General features: G+C 36.1%; 1 pseudogene; it reads right to left on the reverse strand.

The window, feature by feature from the left end:
• The window catches only part of LOC110795024 (NADP-dependent alkenal double bond reductase P2-like), a 74,791-nt pseudogene extending 50,815 nt beyond the window's left edge, over positions 1–23,976 (reverse strand).

The following is a 23,976-nucleotide window of genomic DNA, read 5'->3' on the forward strand; positions in this document are numbered from 1 at the left end:
ATTAGATAATATTTCCTCCTCGGAGGCATTGGAAACTTAGTTTGTTCTATATTTGTAATCGTTTCCCAAAAGATTCTTGAATCATTTGCCGTACCTTCCCATCCAACCATCACAAATGTGAATTTCATGTCAAATGAGCAAGCACACATTACGTTCATCGTAGGCTCAACTTTTTTTCCCCGATATGGAATTTGTTGATCTTACGGTACACGTGCTGATACATGAGTTCCATCAATAGCTCCTATACAATCCTGTAGAAAATTGTTAAAATGAAAAACTATGCACATAATAGCTTTAGATAATATTTAAACAAAATAAATAATGGAACAAAAAAATTACCTTGAATATCGGATAATATCTTGGATTATTTTTTTATCTCTGGAGGAGGTTCATCAAATGGTGGAGGAATGATCAAATGCTTCGACAAAGAAGATATGGCATACAAGACCCTCCGAAAATGACGATGAATTGTGTACAAAGAATGTTGAAATCTATCGCCTGCAAATCTTTGCCTTGAATTATGAGAAATAATTAGAAGAAACATTGCAACTTGTTCTTGAATTGATATAAATTTGGAGTCTTTCAACTTATCCCTTTTTTTTAACTCTTCACACAAGCTAATAAAGATTGGTGGAGTCATTCGAAGCAATTCGAAACATGTCATTGGGTGTCCATTAAGAAGCTCAAGAACATATTGATGACCAGTTAACTTTGAAATCCTTTGCAAGCGGGGTTTCTTTTTAAGAAATCCATTATTCTTGAAGTTAATATAAATTGTCATTATTTGTTGAAAATCCTCCTCATCCGAATCTGATAAAAGTTCTTCGATGCCCAAATTAAGTTCTTCAATATCTAAACTCATTTCAATCTGCAACTTTAATTAAAAGATATAAGTATAATCACTAAATACCAATAAAAGATCTAAACTGCAATCACTATCATGTATATCATATCCAAATTTCTAGTGCAAAGGAGATAACATAAATTCATCCATCAGCTCATTATTAAATAAGATTCGTACTTGAGACACACAATAGCAAAATTGAGTTCGAAAAAACATCAAACACATACTAAAAAAGTTCTAATAAAATTTTTAGAGGACATGCTTAAAGATTAAGAACAAAATCTATTTTCCTATCATCAGGAAATCGAAGGAACATTTTCCTCCATAATGGATCATCATGTATGATTTTAGTTGCCTTTGCAAATGAAGCCCCGTCAATTCCCTCGAGAGCACTCAATTTATCAACGCATTCCATTAGCAAATCATGATCCTCCGCCGATTGGTGTCCACCTTCATCACTACCATTAAATTTTTTCTTAGAATTCTCACTCATTGCAACCAATGCATCTGCCATTGCTATATTAACTCTCTCCCTTAATTTCTTAGGATTGACATTAGTTTTGACTTTCTTGTTTTTTGGACCGTCTTCACATTGTTTTTCTAAATCACCTTCTTCTCCATCAGTGTCATTTTCATCCTCACTATCAGAAGGGCTTTTTGTAGAAGGATGTGAACTAGCACCCGTAGCTGTTGTATCACCAAAAATTGTGCATAGTTTATCATAATGCTTACATCCTTTCCTTCTAAAGGTTTTGGCAGACTTATGTTTCTGCAACAATGGAAATAAAAGGGTAAAGAGGTTAATTAGTGAAAAATACTGCCCCCCCCCCCCACAAAACGTACTACATATATATTAGAATTATAATAAATTTATTGACAATCAAGTACCTCATATAACGTTTTCCATACATCATCCTCGGCCGAAAGTTGATAAGTCACAGCATTGTATCCCATCCCAGTTTCCCCTATTAATTTACCAAAGTCCTTCCATCTTTGTCTTAATTGATTATATTTTCTTAAGTTGTTCTTGACTATAATCTTTTTTTGACTTCTCTTTCAGTCTTTGCTTGACGGTCTTCCAAGCTGGCTTGGTAAGGGTGGTTGTTGTCCTATTTCCCCTTTTCACCTCTTCCTCTATCAAGCTTATCAAGTAAGATTCAATAGTTTCATTCCACACCCCTACTCCTCCAATACCATCAATCTCAACGACATCATCTTCACACTTAATCTCATTGTTCGGAATTGACATCTATCAAGTGATAATAAATACATGATATAAGAATTTGGCATATAACTAAATGGAAGAGTGACCAGAAGAAACAATCTGAAATTCGAGTAGCAAAATAGCACAAAAAAGTACGCAAACAAGGCAAATATGGTGTACAGAAACAATCAAATCAAAAGAATTGTAACAACGTCTTAGAAGGGGCAAAATAATTCCCACATAATCCACTCGTTTACACAAGAACATTAATCAACCTAAGGAATCACTCCAACAGTGATCAAATATAGTGTTCACTCAAAAAATACTTCTCTAAACAATCCAGAATTTTTTATTTGCTTCACACATTCAATCAATATTACACATTGTAATACTACGATGTACTCAACAACCACTATTCGCCGGAAACTTGTGCATTTATAACACCAAAACAATAAAAATATCCAAACCAATTCCAATTTACAAAGACAAATCAACAATTAAAAAAATATTAAAGAACATGGGTAGAAAATTTGGAATTTTTCACAAAATCAACGAACTTGGTTTGAAAATTTTGACGAGTTCGAGACAATTGGTTCACGGAATTATCAGTTTGGAATTAGCTTTTAAAGAACAAAGATGGGTAGACAGATGACCATGACCCAATTTATCAAAAAAAAAAAATCAATTAAACAATATATGAGAACAGTATGATTTCAAGGAGAACAAAAAGAAAAAAAAGAGAAGAAGAAGAAGAGAAGTCTGCATACCCGTACTAGCTTTAAGCCTTGAATCTTGAGAGAAGTTACAGCTATGACAGGAACCAAGAGGCAGAGGGAGATGGAGAGAGAGAGCTAGAAGGGGCGGAATTTAAAACGGAACTCCCAAAACCACTTTTAGTGGTTTTAGGTTTTCCGCTTTTGTTTTGTCAAAAGCCCAAGAAATTTGTTTTATTCAGCGCTTCACCCGAACAACTTTATTTTTGTTTTTTTGATTAAAAAAATGAAAAAACGGAAACAGCCACGGTTCCGAACATAGCCTAAAGGATTGGTTTTCCGTTTTTTTTCCAAAAAAGAGCGATGTGCTGGATTTTCCTTCGTTTTACGTCCTATAAAAACAAGGGGGTTTTCTCGTTTAGCTAGCCCTGAAAATGAGAATCTTTAAAAACTTTTTTACCTCGTGGTTGGGCTTGGCCAGGCCCAATTACACTTTATAGCTTTGATTTCGAAAACATCTGTAGCTACTCCCAATTACAAAGTGAGGGAGTTTCTACGCTTCTTTAGATACTTTCAATGACAAAGTGAGGGAGTTTCTACGCTTCTTTAGATACTTCCAATGACAAAGTGAGGGATTTTCTATACTATCCGTTGACAAATCCCAATGACACGTGAGGGATATGTCGACACTTCAAGTGATGACCCTTAAGTCAAATGTTATCACTGGGGGGCTCGTGAGACCCTCGCAAAAGCAGGTCACCATGGCTTGTGTGACGCACTCGGTCTAATACTTTGACCATCGTCTTACTCCAAGACTCAGTCAAAGTGGGGGCTAACTGTAGACACCTACTTTTGTCCCCATTCCCGAAAGGGAAGGTTCGATGATGAGAACATAAATCTCCACTTGACAACGCATCTCCTATAAAATAACGAATCTCAATTCCCCTTTTCATTTCACCCGAAACCTGCTATTTATAGAAACCTGCTATTTATGGAAACCTGCTAAAAATAGTAACTGTCGTAATGGGTGTTGCATAAAAGATAGAAACCTGTCAGAATTAGGTGTTGCATTCCAACATAAATCCTAAAAGAGATAGAATTTGCAAGAGGAATCCTGTTCCTAGTATAATTCGAAAATAAGAGTTACGTATTAATTAAAATCCTAACGAGCCTAGAGTTCGTAACGGGCCCAGACGCAATCCGTCATAAAGTTAATACGCACTAAAAGACTCGGATAAGTCTCAAACACTCCGGATTCTAAGAGTCCAAATCTGACAAAGAACTCGGCCCAAACATCATTTTCAACGCCCAGCCCTGGGCGCTGATATTGCGTGGATCCTATTTTCAACGCCCAGAGCTGGGCGCCGAAATGTTTGACGTGCAGCCCTGGGCACTTAAAATACCCGGGTACGTGTTTTCTCCTAATTCTTCTTGGATTAGGGTTCTACAATTCTATCTTTCCACGAACTCTTTTCTATAAATATAGCCCCAAGTTCGACGTGAAAGGAATACAACACACAATTATTATTCTGAGTATTGACTCCAACCCCTAAGCCTAAGCCTCACGCTGCGAAATTGATCACGCGTTCTGTCGCAATCGATCCAAAAATCGAACAGAACGTATCTTGTCCCGTATCTTGAGATTCGTTAAATAAAAGGAGAAATAGCAAAGTCAAAGTGGTTAGTTTTCTGAGAACCGTGACGCACCTCTCAAGGGTGTGTCGTAATGTGCCCCTTCGCGTGATGTAATTGCTTCCCTCGCCCTTTTATGAACTGTTAAACTAATCAAATCTGATTGTTCTATCACGCCTAATAAAGATAATATGTTGGGAAATTGGATTATCATGCTAGGTCCCTTAAAACAATCTAAATCAGATAATCGCGATCGATCTAGTATTATATGTTGCATACTGTTAAAATCAACTCAGATTAGTTTAATAGTTAACGCATGTCCCTTCAATTATTTATGCTGAACTAGTAAGGATATCCTGCCTCTGGATTTATCGAAGAGCGAGTACTCCTCTCGGTAGTTACAGTCCCCTGAACCCTCAATCTCTACCTTGCGGGTGTATGTTGAGAGATCCCCACACCAGGGATCACAAGGGAACCTACGGCCGTCGTGGTCAAACATAATTTCACTCCCTTTATGTCACGATAACCGGGTTTTGTCAGTTTTTCTCATTGTCGTTAAAAACTGAATGGCGACTCCTATATTACTAGTCAATTGGGTGTAAACTCACAGGAAATCCAATTACACTTGATTTGACAAAAAGAAACGTCACACCCACGAGGGACGAGGTCACGCATTAGCCTCGCGCTTTTTCGACCCCCTCACAAATAGCAAATGAAGATTAAAGTTAACATTGAGAATCATGCAGACGTAAAGGAAACCAGATAGAAGACATTTGGTTCTGGATTATACATTTTAGTGTTGGATATGATCATTTGATTTTATTTTGAACATAATAATGTAATTTTCATAGGTCGTACATCAAATACTATTATTTTAATTTTTTAATATGTTACGGAGCGGGTGTGCTCCCTTCCTTTAGTTGTTTCCTTGTTTGGAACTTATTTTGTGTACGTACTATCTTTTGGTAATAAAATTGCTATTTTACCAAAAATAATTATAAATTTATTATTTTATTATAAATATTATTTATTTATTTATTATTATTATTATTATTATTATTATTATTATTATTATTATTATTTATGAACCAATTTTGTAATATTAGTTAAATTATTATATTTAATGAAAAGCATTACTTTGCAAGTGTTACAATAATGTTACCTAAGAATAGAAAAGTGTTCCTAAATAATGAACAATGTGTTACGTTATATGGTGAAAAGTGATACCTACGATTCAATAAAGTGTTACTGTAAATCAAAAGATGATATAAAAAAGTGATACTAATGGTTAAAAAGTGTTACCTACGATATTACGAGTAACACTTTTAAAGTGCTACAATAGGAATGGAAAAGTGTTACATAAAATTATTTTTTGGTAACACTAGTAAAAGTGTAATCATATGTTATTAAAAGTGTTACCTAATAGAATAGGTAGCACGAGCAGATGTATCACCCATAAAGTGTTACCTATTATCTATGGGAACACTTTACCCCCTTTATGTAACAGTTTTTCGGTGTTACCTAAAGTTAATTATGTACTAGTGAACCTTTAGAGATTTCAAGCTGGAAATGGGACTGTATTTCTATGGACTTCGTCACTTGTTTGCCTAAGTCAAAAACCGAAAATGATACAATTTGGGTTGTGGTGGATAGGTTGACCAAGTCAGCAGTATTTATACCAATGAAGGAAACCTGGAAAATGGAACAACTTGCTAAAGCTTACATTAAGAATGTTGTGAGGTTACATGGAGTCCCTAAGGATATCGTATCAGATAGGGATTCAAGGTTTCTTTCGAATTTCTGGAAAAGTGTGCAGAAGAGCTTTGGTACGACATTGAAAATGAGTACAGCCTTCCACCTAGCCACAGATGGACAAACCTGAGAGAACCATCCAAACCCTTGTGGACATGCTTTGAGCATGCGTCATCGATGTTCAAGGAAGTTGGGAAGATAGCCTGGATTTGATTGAGTTTTCATATAACAATAGCTAACATGCTGGTATTGGGATGGCACCATGTGAGGCCCTGTATGGACGAAAGTGTAGAAGTCCCCTTTGTTGGAATGACATTAGTGAAACCGTAGTGTTGGGACCTCAAATGATAGAGGACACCATGAACCAAATCCGAACCATCCAATCGAAAATTCAAGCGGCGCAGGATCGCCAAAAGAGTTATGCAGACTTGAAACGTAGGGATGAAGAGTTCAGCATAGGTGATAAGGTGTTGCTCAAAGTGTCACCAATGAAAGGTGTCATGAGATTTGGAAAGAAAGGGAAGTTAAGCCCTAAGTACATAGGCCCATATGAAATCTTAGAAAGAATTGGAAAGGTAGCCTATAGACTAGCCTTGCCTATGGACTTGCATAGAGTGCATAATATGTTCCACATACCTCAGTTAAGGAAATATGTTCCAGATAAGTCGCATGTGTTGCAACCGGAGACCATAGAATTAGACCAAAGTTTAACTTTCGAGGAAAGACCTGTCAAAATTCTGGATAGTAAAGTGTGCAGTACACGTACTAAAGATGTGAAAATTGTCAAAGTGTTGTGGTCTAATCAAGAATCTGAGGAGGCAACTTGGGAAGCGGAGGACGAAATGAGAAAGAAATATCCCGAGCTTTTTCCCGAGATTAGTTGAGTTACGGGGTCGTAACTCGTGCCTTTTAAGGGGGGTAGAGTGCGGTAGAATTTCGCGCTTTTTACCTTGTTTTCCCCTATTTTATTCTCAATTTAGTGCTTTCTACTGAATTTGCACTTATTATTGTCCGGTTTAATCATGTAAAGAGTACAGCAACTTAATTTTTTTGCAAATGAACGCATTAAAGTCTCATAAAGTCTCAAGTTTTGAGTTTGAATTTTGATTTCCGAACCCAAGTTTCGGGACGAAACTTCTTTTAAGGAGGGTAGACTGTAATACCTCGTATTTTTATAATATTTATAAATATATTTTATTATATTTATGAAGCATTTTACGATTTTTAGAATTTATTTCGCATTTAAATATTATTTAAATGTATTTTAATTAATTAGAATATTTATTATTTTAATTAATTACGAAACGAATTTAATTTTTGATTCAGGAAATATAATGGGTCGCAAGTATTTTTAAAAAGGTTTGGGTTTTAAATGAAAAGTCCAACTCGTTTTATTAAATGATCCCAATCAAAAGGATTTAATTCAAAGCTCTAAGCTAACCCAATCATTTAATTCCCTAAGCCCAATACTAATTTCCTAAGCCTAGCCCATTAGAAATTGGGAGCCTATAAATAGGACTCCCCTCATTAAATGATCCCCCTTATTGTCATAAACCCTTTTCTCTCTTACTTGCCCCTCACTCTTCCTCTCTCCTCCTTGCTCGTCCGGCCCTCGTCCCGCACACGAGTGCCCGCTGCTGCTCGTGCCCCTTGCACGGCACGGCACCCCTTCCTCTTGTGTGCGTGTTGTTGTTGTTGTGTGGTGATGCCGCTGCTGCCTTCCCTCGCCCAGCCGCACGCCCACACTCCCTCTCTCTTCACTCTGCCTTGCTGATGCCCCCGCGCCCAGTGCGCGCGCGCCCCTGCTCTCTCGTCCCTTCCTCGCGCAGCGCCCAGCACTGATGTGCCTTGCTTAGTTCCCCTGCCGCGCGCACACACGTCGAGTGTGTGTGTGTGTTTTGTTCGTTGTTGCTCAATCTTTTTTCGCCCAATCACATTAATTCGTGGTTGTTCCGTGCTATAGGCCGGATTGGTATAATTCTCTTCTTCCTTACCTATTCTCTATCAATTCCGTATTTTAAATTATATTATTATTATTGTTTTGAATAATTAAAATGCTGGGAATCGGTTATGAACACCGTACTTTGAGGATTTATGTGTTTTGATTCATTAGGCTTGTTTTAATTATTAAAGCATGAATTTTCAGATTCATTTATTTAATAAATAATTGATTTTTATGATGTTAAATTAGTTTTATTGGGTTTTTCAAGTTAGGGTTTTAACCTAGACCTAATGAGTCAATTAATTAGCATAATTAGGTGATGATTTTAATTATGATAATCAATTATATTTTCAGATTTATAAAAAGGCTTAAAGTGTTGGTTTTTATTGATTTTAAGGGTGGAAAAAGTATGTTTTCATACTAGGGATTAGTTTTGCAAATTGAGACGATTATTTTATTAAAGGACGATTGAATTCTAAAGTTTAAACGAGGTTTAAGATTTTATAAAGTTGCTGGAAATTTAATGAACATGGAAATAATTTAAGTTTCATTATTTTGATGATAGGAGGTGATTTCTAAGTGAGTGCTCGTTATTGCAAAGTGTCCCCTACGCTTAGGTATTCAAGGTACGTACAAGTCTAGGGCGACCACACCATTTGTCAAGAGAATTACATGAATGTTGTGGATGTGAATTATATTATGTGGATTCATGTTTATTTTGGTGAACGGTCATGTGAATTATTATGTTGGATTTATTGAATTATTGGTTGAACAAGCATGTTGGATTAGTATGTGTATGGATTTCATTATCAATCATGTTGTTCAATATTTATGCATGTATGGTTTGTTTTCACATGCAAGGGATGGATTATTTATTATTATGCAATTATACGGGATGTCTAGCATACTTTTGAGCCAATTATTCGTACCACGTTGTACTACTTATTCTTACCACATGTGAAGGGTTCGCTCACGTAAGCCACCGCACATGTAGGGTTCAGTTGGGAATATTATATGAAATGAATTAAGATTTGTCGTGCGAGGGCACAACCCTCATGTTAATAGGCATGATGTGGAATCTCACTTTTGTGAGAAGGAACCTGGTAGTAATTTCACAGTGTCTTACTTGGTTGATCAAAAGTCCTAAAGCATTAAAATAAGATGGTTTTGGTTGTTGTTTATTAATTGTATGTGTGTATGTTTGTTGAGTCTTGAGTTCGCCTTCAATAAAATATTAATAAACGTAAAGTGCAACCAGAACAAGCTTCAAAAGTCTTGGAACGTATATACCTTGAGTATGAACAATGGGGGGAGACTTGTCGGAAAGCTTGATCTCCTACTAATGATACAAGACGTTGTTTCATTCATATTATGCGCAGGAATTCCGTCGGTATGGCCCGTCACTCGGTATGGCCCGATATTATCATTTATTATTTGGTGTATGGTTGGCTCCCATCACCCTTCCTTTATGGAATATTCTTTTGGCCCGTTCGAAGCTTATTCTAATTAAATTGTGAGTCAAGAGTCGAGTCAAGTGTCGAGTCTTGTATTCATGATTTACTTGTTATTTATTAAATGGCTTTTGCATGTTGATTAGTACTTAGTGAGTGATGCATGTTTATAGTTTTGTTTCACTCTATTCTTGTAAGTACTCAGCTTTTGCTGACTACGTGCTTTGTGTCTTTTGGTCATGGCCTTTGCCTTAATGACCCTATGATGATCCATCATTTGCACTTGCATTGTTGGAGAGTAGAATAATATAACATGTTGGTATATCGAAGTACGATCGAAATCATGTGGCTTGAGATGATTGAGAGAATTGCATGTTTTTCGTACTTTAAAACTATTTTATTTATACTTTAATTATGTTTTGAATTCGTCGAACTTTTAATACTTTGGTTTTTGGGCCATTTAGTTCCAACTTGTAGGAGGCCTCGATAATTTAATTATTTGTGTTTTGAAAAGTTAGTTGACATTAAATTCCGCTGCGTAATTCTGGTAATAGCCTTAACCGTTATCACGGTGGCGGTAATACTTTAGTAATTCCTTTATTTTAAGTTGGAAAATGATTTTATAAAAGCAAGGAATTATTAAGGTGTTACAAGTATGGTGGGTGATGGGGTTAAAAAATGTATTCGCCACATGTGAATGGGAGATGATGGATTTTAATTAGATTGGACTTGCCCACCTCTCTTATCCTTTATCTAATTGTTTATGAATATGCCAATATTTTTTTTACTACTAACCTACCACCTCCGTTTCAAAAAGACTTTACACTTACTATTTGCACGGACTCCGATGCAATGTTTGACCGTTAATATATCCAATTCTGAATGGAGTTTTTTTATAAAAAGTTAATATTTATAATATACATTTTGAGACGTATCTAACAAGATATCTCATGATAATTTTTGATAAATATAATAGTGTGAATTTATGGTCAAAGTTTTGATTGTTGGACACATTTTTCAAAGCGTAAATAAGTTAATGAAACGGAGGTAGTACATATTATAATTTTTATTTTATTTACTCAACTACTCTAATCAGACAATTGAATTGTCGTAAATTCTAGAATAGACTTTTAAAATTCAATACTCTTTTATCAATTTTTTTTGTTAAGTCTTGGGGTGGGTTAGGGTGGTTGGGGGGGTTTGTGTGTGTGTGGGGATACACGAGTGAGTGATGGAGTGGGGATGAATCTTATTTTTTTTATCCCCAAGAGACGCGACTAGGAGGGGTAGTGTGCACTGTTCCTATCATGGTGACGGGGAAGTGGATGAGAATTTTAGACGGTACGGGTGTGGAAGCCCCACCCCGCCTCAGAGTCATCTAAATCTGAATAAAGTAAATGGTGGGGTAGGTGTTGAGTAATTGGGCATGACTATCAAGTTAAGTGTGAATGGAATAACTTCATGTTTGACACAAGTGATGAAAATAATTTAGTCTGTAGATACCTAATGGGACAATAACAAACTTATATCATTGATTTAATTAGAAAATCATCTATAAGCTCTATTTTGATGGTATTTATAGTTTAGATTTTATAAAAATATATATTTAGATTATAAATCGTGCATCGCATGAGTACTACACTAGTTTTCAAGCTAAAATGACCCGAAAATGACATAAGGTAGCAATCAACAACATAAAGGGTTTTAAAAGGTAGTAATTCACTACCTTTTTTTCAAAATGGAATAGTGACAAAGAGTTTAGTTTGCTAGGTAGTAAGTGATAATTTTTTATTTTCTTCGGGGTGAAAAAATCTACTAAGCTGACACCTCTCACTATATCTAGTCAATTTTGAATGTCAAGAACTTTGAAAGTGAGAGATCGAGTAATAATTAAGGGAATTTCTCGTCCTTAACGAACCCATATTTGATTTGATCCCATAACCTTCAAATCAGAAGACCAAACTTTTACCGCTATATGAAACTTTGCTTAGTTACTTATGGTTAAATCACATACCAAGAATTCCAAGGTGGTAACTGGTAAGACAACGGAAATCCCATTGAGTCCAATTTCTTGAACAAATGAACCTTATCCACCACGACATATTCTGCCCAATTCATAAAACCAATTATTAAATCGTCCTTTTGGAATCCAGGATGTGACTCTTCCAACTCCGTACCCGTCAATTGGCTGCCATTTAAATCAGTTCCACGTTAATTTCAAATATCTATTACTTCTTCCATTTAGATATAGTTACATCACTTTGATTTTCACATTTATCAAACGCACAACTTTGACTGTTAATATCTCTAGTTATCTATTAGTAAAAACAATTTTTACTTTGATAATTTGAAAAATAGACATTAAGACTTACCCAAACATTTTTTTTTATATGTGTAAAAAGAGATCAAAGTTAATACTATATGAATATTTGTTATTCCAGTAGGAACACGCACAAGAGGGGGGGTGAATTGTAATTGGAACTTTGGTAAAGTTTCTTGCGGAACTTAGAAACAATCAAGGAACTGAGAATATAAAAGACAATAACAATAATTGTGTAAACTTCTTGACACTAATCAAGAAGAGAATTCCTTTTATTATAGTAATACCTCGATTACAATAATCTCTCAAACACAAGTTCCTCTCAAACTCGTGTTCCTCACAGTAATCTACTCTGATTACAACTCTTTACTTCTCTCTCTCAGACTTAAACTCTAAGTCTAAACAGGATAACTCTATCCTCACTAATACAAAATACAATTCGTGTTTGGATAACTCTAGATATTAATAATGCTTTTGTGTGGATATAGGGCACTTAGGAACTTTGAATTAACTAGGACACAAACTGTTTTTAGAAAATCTTTGACAATACGTTTTTAGGAAAGCAAGAACTCTTAGAATGTTTGTGTCATTTCTCAGAAAACATACTTGCCCTTTTATAGATTTATCCCTAGGGTTAGTTCCCTTCAAAACCTCAACTGCCAACTGCCAGTGCTTTGTTCTTCACGTCCCTTGACTTGAGGAACAAGGGGAAGACCACTTCCCACGTTTCAGCAACAAGGCAGTTAGTGGTTTGACTCAATCAAACCCTAAAAGATTTTCTTCAACAGATTTTATTTGTTTACAAAAACTGTGGCAAATTTTTAGGAAATAAGTTTTGATAAAATAACATAAAACGTAAATCTATTTTATATTAAAAACTTATTTTTATTTAATTACATGTTTTCATAAAAATTTCTTCCAGTAAAATAAATGACCTAATTAAATCACAAGTTCCTTGAGTACCCTATATATCTTTTGCAAAATTAATATTTACATAAAATTCTAAGTACAGTAGACTACCTAGACTTTTATGTCTTCCTTTTGTCTGGAACTTGCAACTCAGAAGCTTCAGACGTTCCAGCTCTGGAACAATTATGAGTTCCTCTCTGTCTAACAAAGGAACTCGTGGCCATGAGTCTGTAATAGTTCTTGTGAGTATTTGGAACTCTTGATATGTAACTGTGTTGCTCCTCTTGTGACTTCAAACTGGAACAGATACAACTTCCAGCTAAGGAACTCCAGTGGTTGTTCCAAGTGTACATCAGGAACTTCACCATCTGATTCAAGTTCCTATCCTAATAGAAACTTGGGCATTTACCTGTCCAAAGTCATTAGCAACCATAATCAGGAAGTGTGCAATATGTGTGTGTCATCAACCAAAACTTAGGAACAACAATATTCCCCCTTTTTGGTGATGACAACACTTGAAAACTTTTTACAAATGAGAGTAAGCACAAACAGGAACTTATGCAGACTACTGTGAAACAGAAAAAGAGAGAAAAAAAAACTTACAGAGAGAGTACACACAAGAAATTGATGCAGGAACTGGGATTGAGTGTACCTTGGAAGTTTGCACCTTGACTTCCCCCTGTTGACATCACAAAAAGCATAGCACGAAATATAGCCATTCCAAACACAGTGCCCCACGATCAACGTTTGGCAAGTTAAGCTAGCCTCAAAGTATTAAACCAACTCACACAATAAATTAAAAGCAAGCAGTAATGATCAAAACTAGAAAACACAGAGAGGTGTAACCAATCAAGTCAAAATAAGATGGAACAAATACCCAAGTTTGAAAATTATACAGACCAAAAGCAAATTAAAAAGATTGTTCCATGGCAAAAGATAAATGAAACATGGGATAGGGTGATTAGGCTTGAGATGGGGAACCAGAAGCAGCAGTTTCTTCTATCACAGTCTCCTCAAAAGATTCCAGATTATTGATCTTGGTGAGGATTGTGACACGAGTTGCATTGGCTTGTTCTGAGTAGTGGTAAAGAGTGGTTTGGAGAGTCTTGAAACTGGTAACCAATGCACCTATGTGAGCATGCATTGAGCTGATCCTTTGATCTGTTCCCTCCTGCAGTTCCACCAGACGGGCAACTGTTGCCTTCAGCTCCAATATCTGATCATCCTTTGTGTTCCAGGCACCTCCATGATCTGGAACATGTTCCTGTTCAGATGGAACACGACGAGCTTTGGACTTTTTGGAGGATCTGAGTGGAACAGCATCCTCCTCTATGGGCATCTCCTTGACTTCCCCTTCTTCATTTATTTCCATAAAGACAGGCCCTCTTTTCTTGTTCTCCTTCATTGCCACCCTCAAGCTCTTTCTTTTCCCTTGGGATCCTACACTCTTCCTTTTCCCTCGAGATAAAGTTACCTCTAATTGCTCGAGTTCCTCCTCCTCCTCCACTTCTTCTTTAACTTCTGGACCCTCTTGGTCTTCTTCATCCTTCTTTTCAATTTTGCCAGCCTTAATGACTTTCCCTTGAACTACTTTAAGGTTGAGCAGAGTGAGCATTTCATTTTGTAGGATTTGGGTTGATTTTAGAGGGATGACATAGTAGGGAGTGAGGTCAACTGAGAAACTTTTGAAGATTTCAGTGAGAAGCGAAGAGTAAGGGATTTTGAATTTTGGGATGCAGGTGGATAGATGTTTGATCATAATAGCTGGAAAATTGATGGGAATTTTTCTTTCCAGACAATACATGAGGCATGCATCAAACAAACTGGCTATGTTTCTCTTCTGGGTTCGAGGAACTACACCTCTCCACACAATATTGAATAGCAGTTTTTGAAGGGGTGAGAAACAGTTATGTGTTGTGGAGGTGGACACTTTGGAGTTTCCTCCAATTGAACCAACAATGTCATCCTCATTGACACTATCAATGGTCACTGTAATCTGACCTTTCAACCACATATCAAAACCCCTATTGGGTGTACCAAACAGCTGTTCCAGATAGGAGGCATCAAATTCTATGCGAGTTCCATTTACTTTACTTGAGCACACATCATCAACACAAGTAAAGTTTTTGCAGAATTCTTTCATGGCTTCGGGAATTAGGGGTGATTTGGCATAAGTACTTAACAAGCTTACCCACTTTTGGTGTTCGAGGATTTCCATCAATTCATTGAACTTCGTAGCTTCACACCATGTTGAATTGATCGCAAACCCTTCCACCAGATTGCTCTCCTTAGCAGTGAGTTTCTTGACGCTTTTTCCTTCCCCCTGAGTGTGAGCACCCTCCTGGTGTTCTTCAGTTTCTTCGAGTTGTTCACCCGAAGTTTCTACCCTACGCTTTTTGGATTTCCTTGTGGAAGATCTAGGGTTTGAAATTGGGGATTTCATTTTGATGTCAGTGTCGATTGGTTCCCCCTGAGTAATTGCGAGTATTGGATTGTGGGATCGAAGAGGAATTGGCGATTGAATGGGTGAGGTATCCATGGGAACTGGAGATGAAGGATTTCTTTTTCGTTTGAGGGAAGTTAGATCAGTGTTGTTGCTTGTGAGAACCATGGTGAAGGTTTTTATAGGTGAAAGGAGAGGTGGTGTCAGTGGAGAAGGCGTGTGAGAGAGAGAGAAAGGGGGTTGCATGGATTGAATGTGGAAAGGGAAGAGTTTCTCCTATTTATTGCCAATGGAACCGTTCCAAACATTCTTTGAATATGGGTATTTGGTTTTGAATTTAAAAAAAAATTTAAAAAAATAAAAGGAAAATGTAGAAATAAATTAAATTAAAACTGTGTTTGACTTTGACTTGCTTAATTTCGTATCTCTGAATTAACTAGTTTGAAAGGAACTGCTTACCTTGCTCATTTGGAGTGTGAGTGTATTTTCCACGATGGTAAGCTTCAACTATGTTTGCACACAAGATTTTGTGTTTGTAATAGTCTATATGTACCATAACTTTTGCTTTTGCCTTAGAGGAACTTCAATTTAGCAATTACCTTAGCTTGATCATTCCGAGTTCCATCCTCATTTTCTCATGTTTCTCTCTGTTCAAGGGCTTAGTTAAAATATCAGCAATTTGGTGATCAGTTTGGCAAAAATCTAATTTGATCAAACCTTTCTCAACATTATCTTTAAGGAAATGGTGTCTAATGTGGATGTGTTTGACCCGGGAATGATGAACCGGATCTTTTGAAATACAAATAGCACTAGTGTTATCACAATAGATAGGAACACAATCATAGATAATACCAAAATCTCTTAACTGTTGTTTTATCCATAGAATTTGTGAGCAACAAGCTGCAGCAACTACATACTCAGCTTCAGCTGTGGATAGAGCAACAGTGTTCTGTTTCTTGGAACCCCAAGAAACCATGCATGGACCTAGGAACTGTACCATACCTGATGTGCTTTTTCTATTCACTAAGTCACCTGCATAATCAGCATCAGCATATCCTTTTAGCTCGAATGATCCACTTCTTGGATAGTATAGGCATAGGTCATCAGTTCCTTTGAGATATCTTAGTATTCTTTTCACAGCAGTTAGATGGGACTCCTTTGGATTGGATTGAAATCTTGCACATAGTCCTACACTAAAAGAAATGTCAGGTCTACTGGCTGTTAAATATAATAGTGATCCAATCATACCTCTGTATTTCGTTTGATTCAAACTTTTCCCATTTGGATCAGTGTCTAATCTGGTAGCTGTTCCCATGGGAGTGTGGTTTACTTTGGCTGATTCTAGCTCATATTTCTTTAGGAGTTCCTTCACATACTTTTGTTGGTGTATCATGATTCCTTCCTCGGTTTGCTTGATTTGTAAACCAAGGAAGAAGTTGAGTTCCCCCATCATGCTCATTTCAAATTCACTGCTCATCAAGTTTGCAAAATCCTTGCACAAATTCTCATTAGTTGCTCCAAATAATATATCATCAACATAAATTTGAACTACTAACAAGTCAGTTCCTCTAGATTTTAAGAATAAAGTTTTGTCTATTCTACCTCTTTTAAAATCATTTTGAAGGAGGAACTTTGATAATCTCTCGTACCAAGATCTAGGGGCTTGTTTTAGTCCATAGAGAGCCTTATCTAATTTGTAAATATGATTTGGAAATTCGGGATTTTCAAATCCAGGGGGTTGTTCCACATAAACATCTTCCTCTAAGAAACCGTTTAAGAAAGCACATTTAACATCCATTTGATAAAGTTTAAAACCCATGAAAGCAGCAAAAGCAATTAAGATTCTAATGGCTTCTAATCTAGCAACAGGTGCAAATGTTTCTTCAAAGTCAATACCTTCCTGTTGGTTATAACCTTTGACCACTAACCTTGCTTTGTTCCTTATGATTGTTGCATGTTCATCTTTCTTGTTCCGGAACACCCATTTTAGCCCTATCACCTTCTGGTGCTTTGGTTTGGGTTCCAAGTGCCATACCTTGTTTCTTTTGAATTCATTTAATTCTTCTTGCATGGCTATGATCCAGTCAGCATCCTCCAGAGCCTCAATGTGATTTCTTGGCTCAAATATGGAGAGGAACGCGTGGAATGCACAAAAGTTCCTTAGTTGTGACCTTGTCTGAGTTCCTTTTCTGATGTCACTCATAATGAGTTCCATTGGGTGAGACTTTTGATGCTTCCAAGGTTTAGGTTGAAACTGAGCTACTGGTGTTGTGTCATTTTCGTCAATTCCTTCTATGACCTGAGTTCCGTGTTGGTCATTGTGGGGTTCCTCTGGTTCTGGTGTTGTTTCTGGATCTTCTTGGATTTCTTCGTGTTCCACTAGTACGGGAACTTCTTGATTTTGTTGATCAGTTCCTCTGGCTGTGTGTTTGCTTGGTTGGAACTCCTCATCATTTTCTGCAGCACGAGATAAACCAATCTCGAAATGTTCTTATTCCTGTACTATATCAGTTTTGTTAGATTCATCAAATATTATATGTACACTTTCCTCAACACACATAGACCTTTTGTTATAAACTCTGTAAGCTTTGCTATTTAAGGCATATCCTAGGAACACTGCCTCATCGCTTCTTTCATCAAACTTCCCCAAGTTCCTTTTTCCATTGTTGTGGACAAAACATTTGCTACCAAAGGCTCTAAAGTAAGAGATGTTGGGTTTTATACCTTTTAGTAGCTCATAGGGGGTTTTGTTTAGGATTGCTCGAATCATAACTCTATTTATAATATAACAAGCTGTATTGACTGCTTCAGCCCAGAAGTTCCTAGGCAGGGAACTGGCTATTAACATGGTTCTTGCCATGTCCTCTAAGGTTCTATTTTTCCTCTCAACAACTCCATTTTGTTGTGGAGTTCTGGGAGCTGAGAAATTGTGGTCCATACCTTGTTCCTTGCAGTATTCATCGAATTTGTAATTTTCAAATTCTGTTCCATGATCAGATCTTATATGGATCAGTTGATGACCTGTGGTTTTCTGAATTTTCTTTGAAAATGCAACAAACTCATCAAACGTTTCATCCTTGCTTGTTAGAAATATGACCCAAGTAAAGCGAGAGTAATCATCAACAATAACTAATACATATTTTTTTCCCACTTCTGCTTTGAATTCTCATTGGGCCACATAAGTCCATATGGATGAGTTCCAATGGTTTTGTGGTGCTTACCAATTTCTTAGACTTAAAGGAACTTCGGACATGCTTGCCTTTTGCACATGCATCACACACTTTATCAGTTAGGAACTTGATTGAGGGGAGTCCTCGAACCAGTTCCTTTGATCTTAGTTTGTCAAGCAGGGAGAAACTAGCATGTCCAAACCTCCTGTGCCATAGTAGGGAATCTTCTTCAAAGGCACTGAGGCAGGTTAAATTGTTCCTGGGAACTGTATTGAGATCCACAGAATATGTGTTCCCTTTACGAGTTCCTTCCAAAATAACCTCCCCAGTGTTATTATTGATGATTTGACAATTTTCAGAAGTAAAACTTACAGAGTTTCCTTTGTCACAAAATTGAGAAATGCTTAGTAGACTGTGCATTAAACCCTCGACTAAAAATACATTTTCAATGGCATAGGAACTTGACCTTCCAACTTTTCCAATTCCAACAATTTCTCCTTTCATGTTGTCTCCAAAGGTCACAGTTCCTCCATTGTAAGCTTCTAGTGAGAGGAATTTAGATTTGTCTCCTGCCATGTGTTTGGAACACCCGCTGTCGAGATACCACGAGCTGTTCCCCTTCACTAGAATCTGTAAAGAGATCAAAGGTTAGTTACAGGAACTCGGGTTTCCTCGAGTTCCTTTTCAATTACAACTTCTGACTTCTTGACCCATTTTTGCTTTACATAATTTATGTTTCTTTGATCCTGTTCCTTCATCTTGGAACACTCAGTACTTACATGACTTCCACTTCCACATGAGAAACAGACTTTCACACTAGGAAGATCCACATACTTTTTCTTATGACTAGTTTTATGATTAAAGCCCAATCCTTCTGTTCTCTTAGATTGAGCATTCTCAATCCATTTGGGAGGAACTTTAGGTGGTTGTCTCTGTGCCCTGGCCATGGCTAGTTCCCTCTCTAGTTTCTCTTTCTGTTCCTTTGTGGTGATCAAATCTTTGTTTAAATTTTCTAAGTCGATGTTAAAAACTCCCATGTTGATCTCCAAGGATTTTGTAGGATCTAAACTTAGATTAAACATCTTATATTGACTGAGTTGTACTTGTAGAAGGATGTTTTCATTTCTAATTTTCTCGAATGACTCATTAATAGAGGTATTTCTATCTAGTAATTCAAAGAACCTGCCTTGAACATCAGATCTAATATTGTTCAGATAATTTATATGGTCTTTACTGAGTTCCAAGGCTCTATCACTTTGTGCTTTTAACATACTTAGCTTTTTGTAATCATCTAGAGTTTCTAGCAACAGTTCAATTAGTTTTGACTTTGAAAGACACTGAAGAGTGGAGGAACTTACTTCTTCTGATGGAACTTGATCAGTTCCTTCTGTTCTAGCCATAAGGCAGAGATTTGCAGTTTCTTCATTTGGTTGTTCCTCATCGTCTTCTGAGTCTGTTGCTTCGCCCCATGCAGCTATCATGGCCTTCTTGAAGTTTGGCCTGTTGAAGGTAGACTTGTTAAAGCGATCCTTGACCTGTTCCTTCCCTTTTCCTCTGGTTTTGTCGTTCTCCCACAGAGGGCATTCACGAATTTGATGATCAGTTTCTCCACATTTGAAGCAACCTTGCTCAGTTTTGGAACTAGTGATTTTCTTAACAAAGTTCCTTCCTTTCTGGTTTCCTGGTTTGAAGTTCCTGTAGAGATTTCTCATTCTTCTAACCAGCATGGCAGCCTCTTCTTCATCTGGTTCAGATTCGTCGAGTTCCTCAGCTTTTAGAGCAAGTCCTCGATTTCTAGAGCTCTCAGGAACAGCAGCTCCAAAATGCAATTCGTGTGTCATCAAGGAACCAGCAAGTTGTTCAATGTTGAACTTGGTAAAGTCCTTGGTCTCAAACAGTGCAGTGACCTTTGTTCTCCAACGATCATCTTGTGGCATGCTTCTTAGTATTTTTCTTACCTGTTCATCTGTGGGAATGATTCTACCAAGAGAAACTAATTCATTGGTTATGTTAGTAAATCTAGTGAACATTTCTTGAATAGTTTCTTTTGGAAGCATTTCAAATCTTTCATATTTAGACATCAAAAGGTCAATTTTGGAACGCTTAACTTCATTAGTTCCTTCGTGGGTTACTTGTAGTAATTCCCAAATCTGTTTTGCGTTCTTGCACCCCATGACCCTGTTGTGTTCATGAGGTCCAAGCCCACAATGCAAGATTTTGACAGCCATGGCATTCATCTCATATTTATCAAAGTCTTCTTTAGAAAATTCAGACATTGGTTTAGGAACTACCTCGTTTTCAGCATTGGTCTTTGTTACCTCGAAGTCTCCAACTTCAATTACACGCCAAACTTGGTAATTTTGAGCTTTGATGAATATCTCCATTATGTTCTTCCAGTATGAGTAGAACTTGCCATTGAACATAGGTGGCCTTTGTGTCGAGTAACCTTCTTCCAGTTTCTCTTGTGAGTTCATACTTTCAGGAACTTGACTCAAACAGGGTTTCCTGTGTTTTTAGTGAGTACTGGCTCTGATACCAACTGTTATTCCAGTAGGAACACGCACAAGAGGGGGGGGTGAATTGTAATTGGAACTTTGGTAAAGTTTCTTGCGGAACTTAGAAACAATCAAGGAACTGAGAATAGAAAAGACAATAACAATAATTGTGTAAACTTCTTGACACTAATCAAGAAGAGAATTCCTTTTATTATAGTAATACCTCGATTACAATAATCTCTCAAACACAAGTTCCTCTCAAACTCGTGTTCCTCACAGTAATCTACTCTGATTACAACTCTTTTACTTCTCTCTCTCAGACTTAAACTCTAAGTCTAAACAGGATAACTCTATCCTCACTAATACAAAATACAATTCGTGTTTGGATAACTCTAGATATTAATAATGCTTTTGTGTGGATATAGGGCACTTAGGAACTTTGAATTAACTAGGACACAAACTGTTTTTAGAAAATCTTTGACAATACGTTTTTAGGAAAGCAAGAACTCTTAGAATGTTTGTGTCATTTCTCAGAAAACATACTTGCCCTTTCATAGATTTATCCCTAGGGTTAGTTCCCTTCAAAACCTCAACTGCCAACTGCCAGTGCTTTGTTCTTCACGTCCCTTGACTTGAGGAACAAGGGGAAGACCACTTCGCACGTTTCAGCAACAAGGCAGTTAGTGGTTTGACTCAATCAAACCCTAAAAGATTTTCTTCAACAGATTTTATTTGTTTACAAAAACTGTGGCAAATTTTTAGGAAAATAAGTTTTGATAAAATAACATAAAACGTAAATCTATTTTATATTAAAAACTTATTTTTATTTAATTACATGTTTTCATAAAAATTTCTTCCAGTAAAATAAATGACCTAATTAAATCACAAGTTCCTTGAGTACCCTACATATCTTTTGCAAAATTAATATTTACATAAAATTCTAAGTACAGTAGACTACCTAGACTTTTATGTCTTCCTTTTGTCTGGAACTTGCAACTCAGAAGCTTCAGACGTTCCAGCTCTGGAACAATTATGAGTTCCTCTCTGTCTAACAAAGGAACTCGTGGCCATGAGTCTATAATAGTTCTTGTGAGTATTTGGAACTCTTGATATGTAACTGTGTTGCTCCTCTTGTGACTTCAAACTGGAACAGATACAACTTCCAGCTCAGGAACTCCAGTGGCTGTTCCAAGTGTACATCAAGAACTTCACCATCTGATTCAAGTTCCTATCCTAATAGAAACTTGGGCATTTACCTGTCCAAAGTCATTAGCAACCATAATCAGGAAGTTTGCAATATGTGTGTGTCATCAACCAAAACTTAGGAACAACAATATTGTATAAAGTGAAAGTGGTACAACTATTTCTAAACGAATGAAGTACATCATACCAAAACATGAAAACAAACACCTGGAATGACACGTGTCACTTCCTAGTGTAATTTTTCTCGCCAAAACATTTTTTGTTTTTTTAACTTAAAAGAAATAAATTACCTTTTTTAGGAAACTAAGATAAAAAAATATATATAATTCAATTATCATAAATGTTACTCCGTACTACATAATATATTATTGGAGGAAAGTTGAATAAATTATATTTTTTTTCCTTTATGATATGATTTTATTTATGTATTATTATAACTTTTAAGTTTATGACAAATTTAAATAACAGTGGACTTCTAATTTTAGTCTACGTTAATAACATAATACATACTACGTATATGGTAAGTACGAATGTTAATTAAAATATTAATACATGTTAAATAGACTAACATTAGAAGTCCAATAATCAAAATTGTACTTAATTCAAACTTGTTGCATTGGACTAACTCAGTTATGCTCGAGTCTTTTTGAATATTAGTCATGGGTCAGTCATTCGGGTGGGGTTAACTTTGTTAGATCGATCTACATACAAGTACACAACTAAAATCCTTAACTTTGTATTTTAATATGCAATTTTAGTTCATTTAAATATCTTTTTACACAACTTTGAATTCATAGTTTTTCATATATCCTTTTTACTTTCACGTTTTCCTAATGTTACAAGCCTTTTTATTTAGTTACTATCGAAATAATTAATAATTTTTTTTAGTAGTAGCTGTAGCCGTGTGTTACGTTGCACGAGACCTAAAAGCTAGTAATAAAGTTAATCAAGTTCAGAAAAAATTACAAAATTTAGTTAACACCTTTGAAACTAGGCCAGAAACTACAAAGATGTTTCGTATTTTCGAGTTATGAAAAATATACTTCCTTTGTTTCCCAATTATCATGTTGATTTTCTACATTGTTTTGTACTTACTTTGACCCTCAGTATCTTAAATTATATATCAACATAAAATAAATAAGTTAAAAAATATATATATTGAGATTAACTCAATAACAATTAAAAATTACCTCAAAAATAAAAAACAATAACAATTAAAAATACAAAATACAAAATTTGTTTTCACATATTAGTAGTAAAAAATTTGGTCAAAGTTAGTAAATAAATAGTGTGCAAAATCAATATGATATATCTATTAAGAAAAGGATGAAATACTATATACGATAGTATTATTACCATTATTAGGCCCTTTTTGAGCAAATTAAACAACTTGAAGACACAAATTACCTTGCCAGGAACCAATTTAACAGCTTGGACGACTGAATTTTGCGAAGGGTTACATTTCTTCATGCGATTCAGCTGGAATGGATCGATCGAGATTAAGAGACACTTAACAAGAACAACGTTCGAGCTTTGTTCAATAGATGGCATGGTAATGCTTGTAGTAACTATCTCGAAATCATCCTCCACAAGTGCCCCTTCGACCTCATCTTTTATCGTCACGAGCCTGTTGTTAATCATTGTTTCTGCTAGCATACTTACTTGTATATTTCGAACGGTTTCTGGTTTGATTAGATGCTAAAATTCAAGAAGATAATGTAATTGTTAATTTGAAGGGCTTTTTATTCATCAATTTCAAAAAAGTACATGAATAGTGCATAATTGTTAATAGGTTTACTCCATATCTTCAAATGACTGGCTATGATCATATGAGCCTTGTTCACTCAACTTGTTTTGTACGTTTTTTAGGTGCAAGCCTAGTACTATTAATTGACACT

The sequence above is a fragment of the Spinacia oleracea genome, chromosome 2 (genome assembly GCF_020520425.1).
Source record: "Spinacia oleracea cultivar Varoflay chromosome 2, BTI_SOV_V1, whole genome shotgun sequence".
Taxonomy (NCBI): domain Eukaryota; kingdom Viridiplantae; phylum Streptophyta; class Magnoliopsida; order Caryophyllales; family Amaranthaceae; genus Spinacia; species Spinacia oleracea.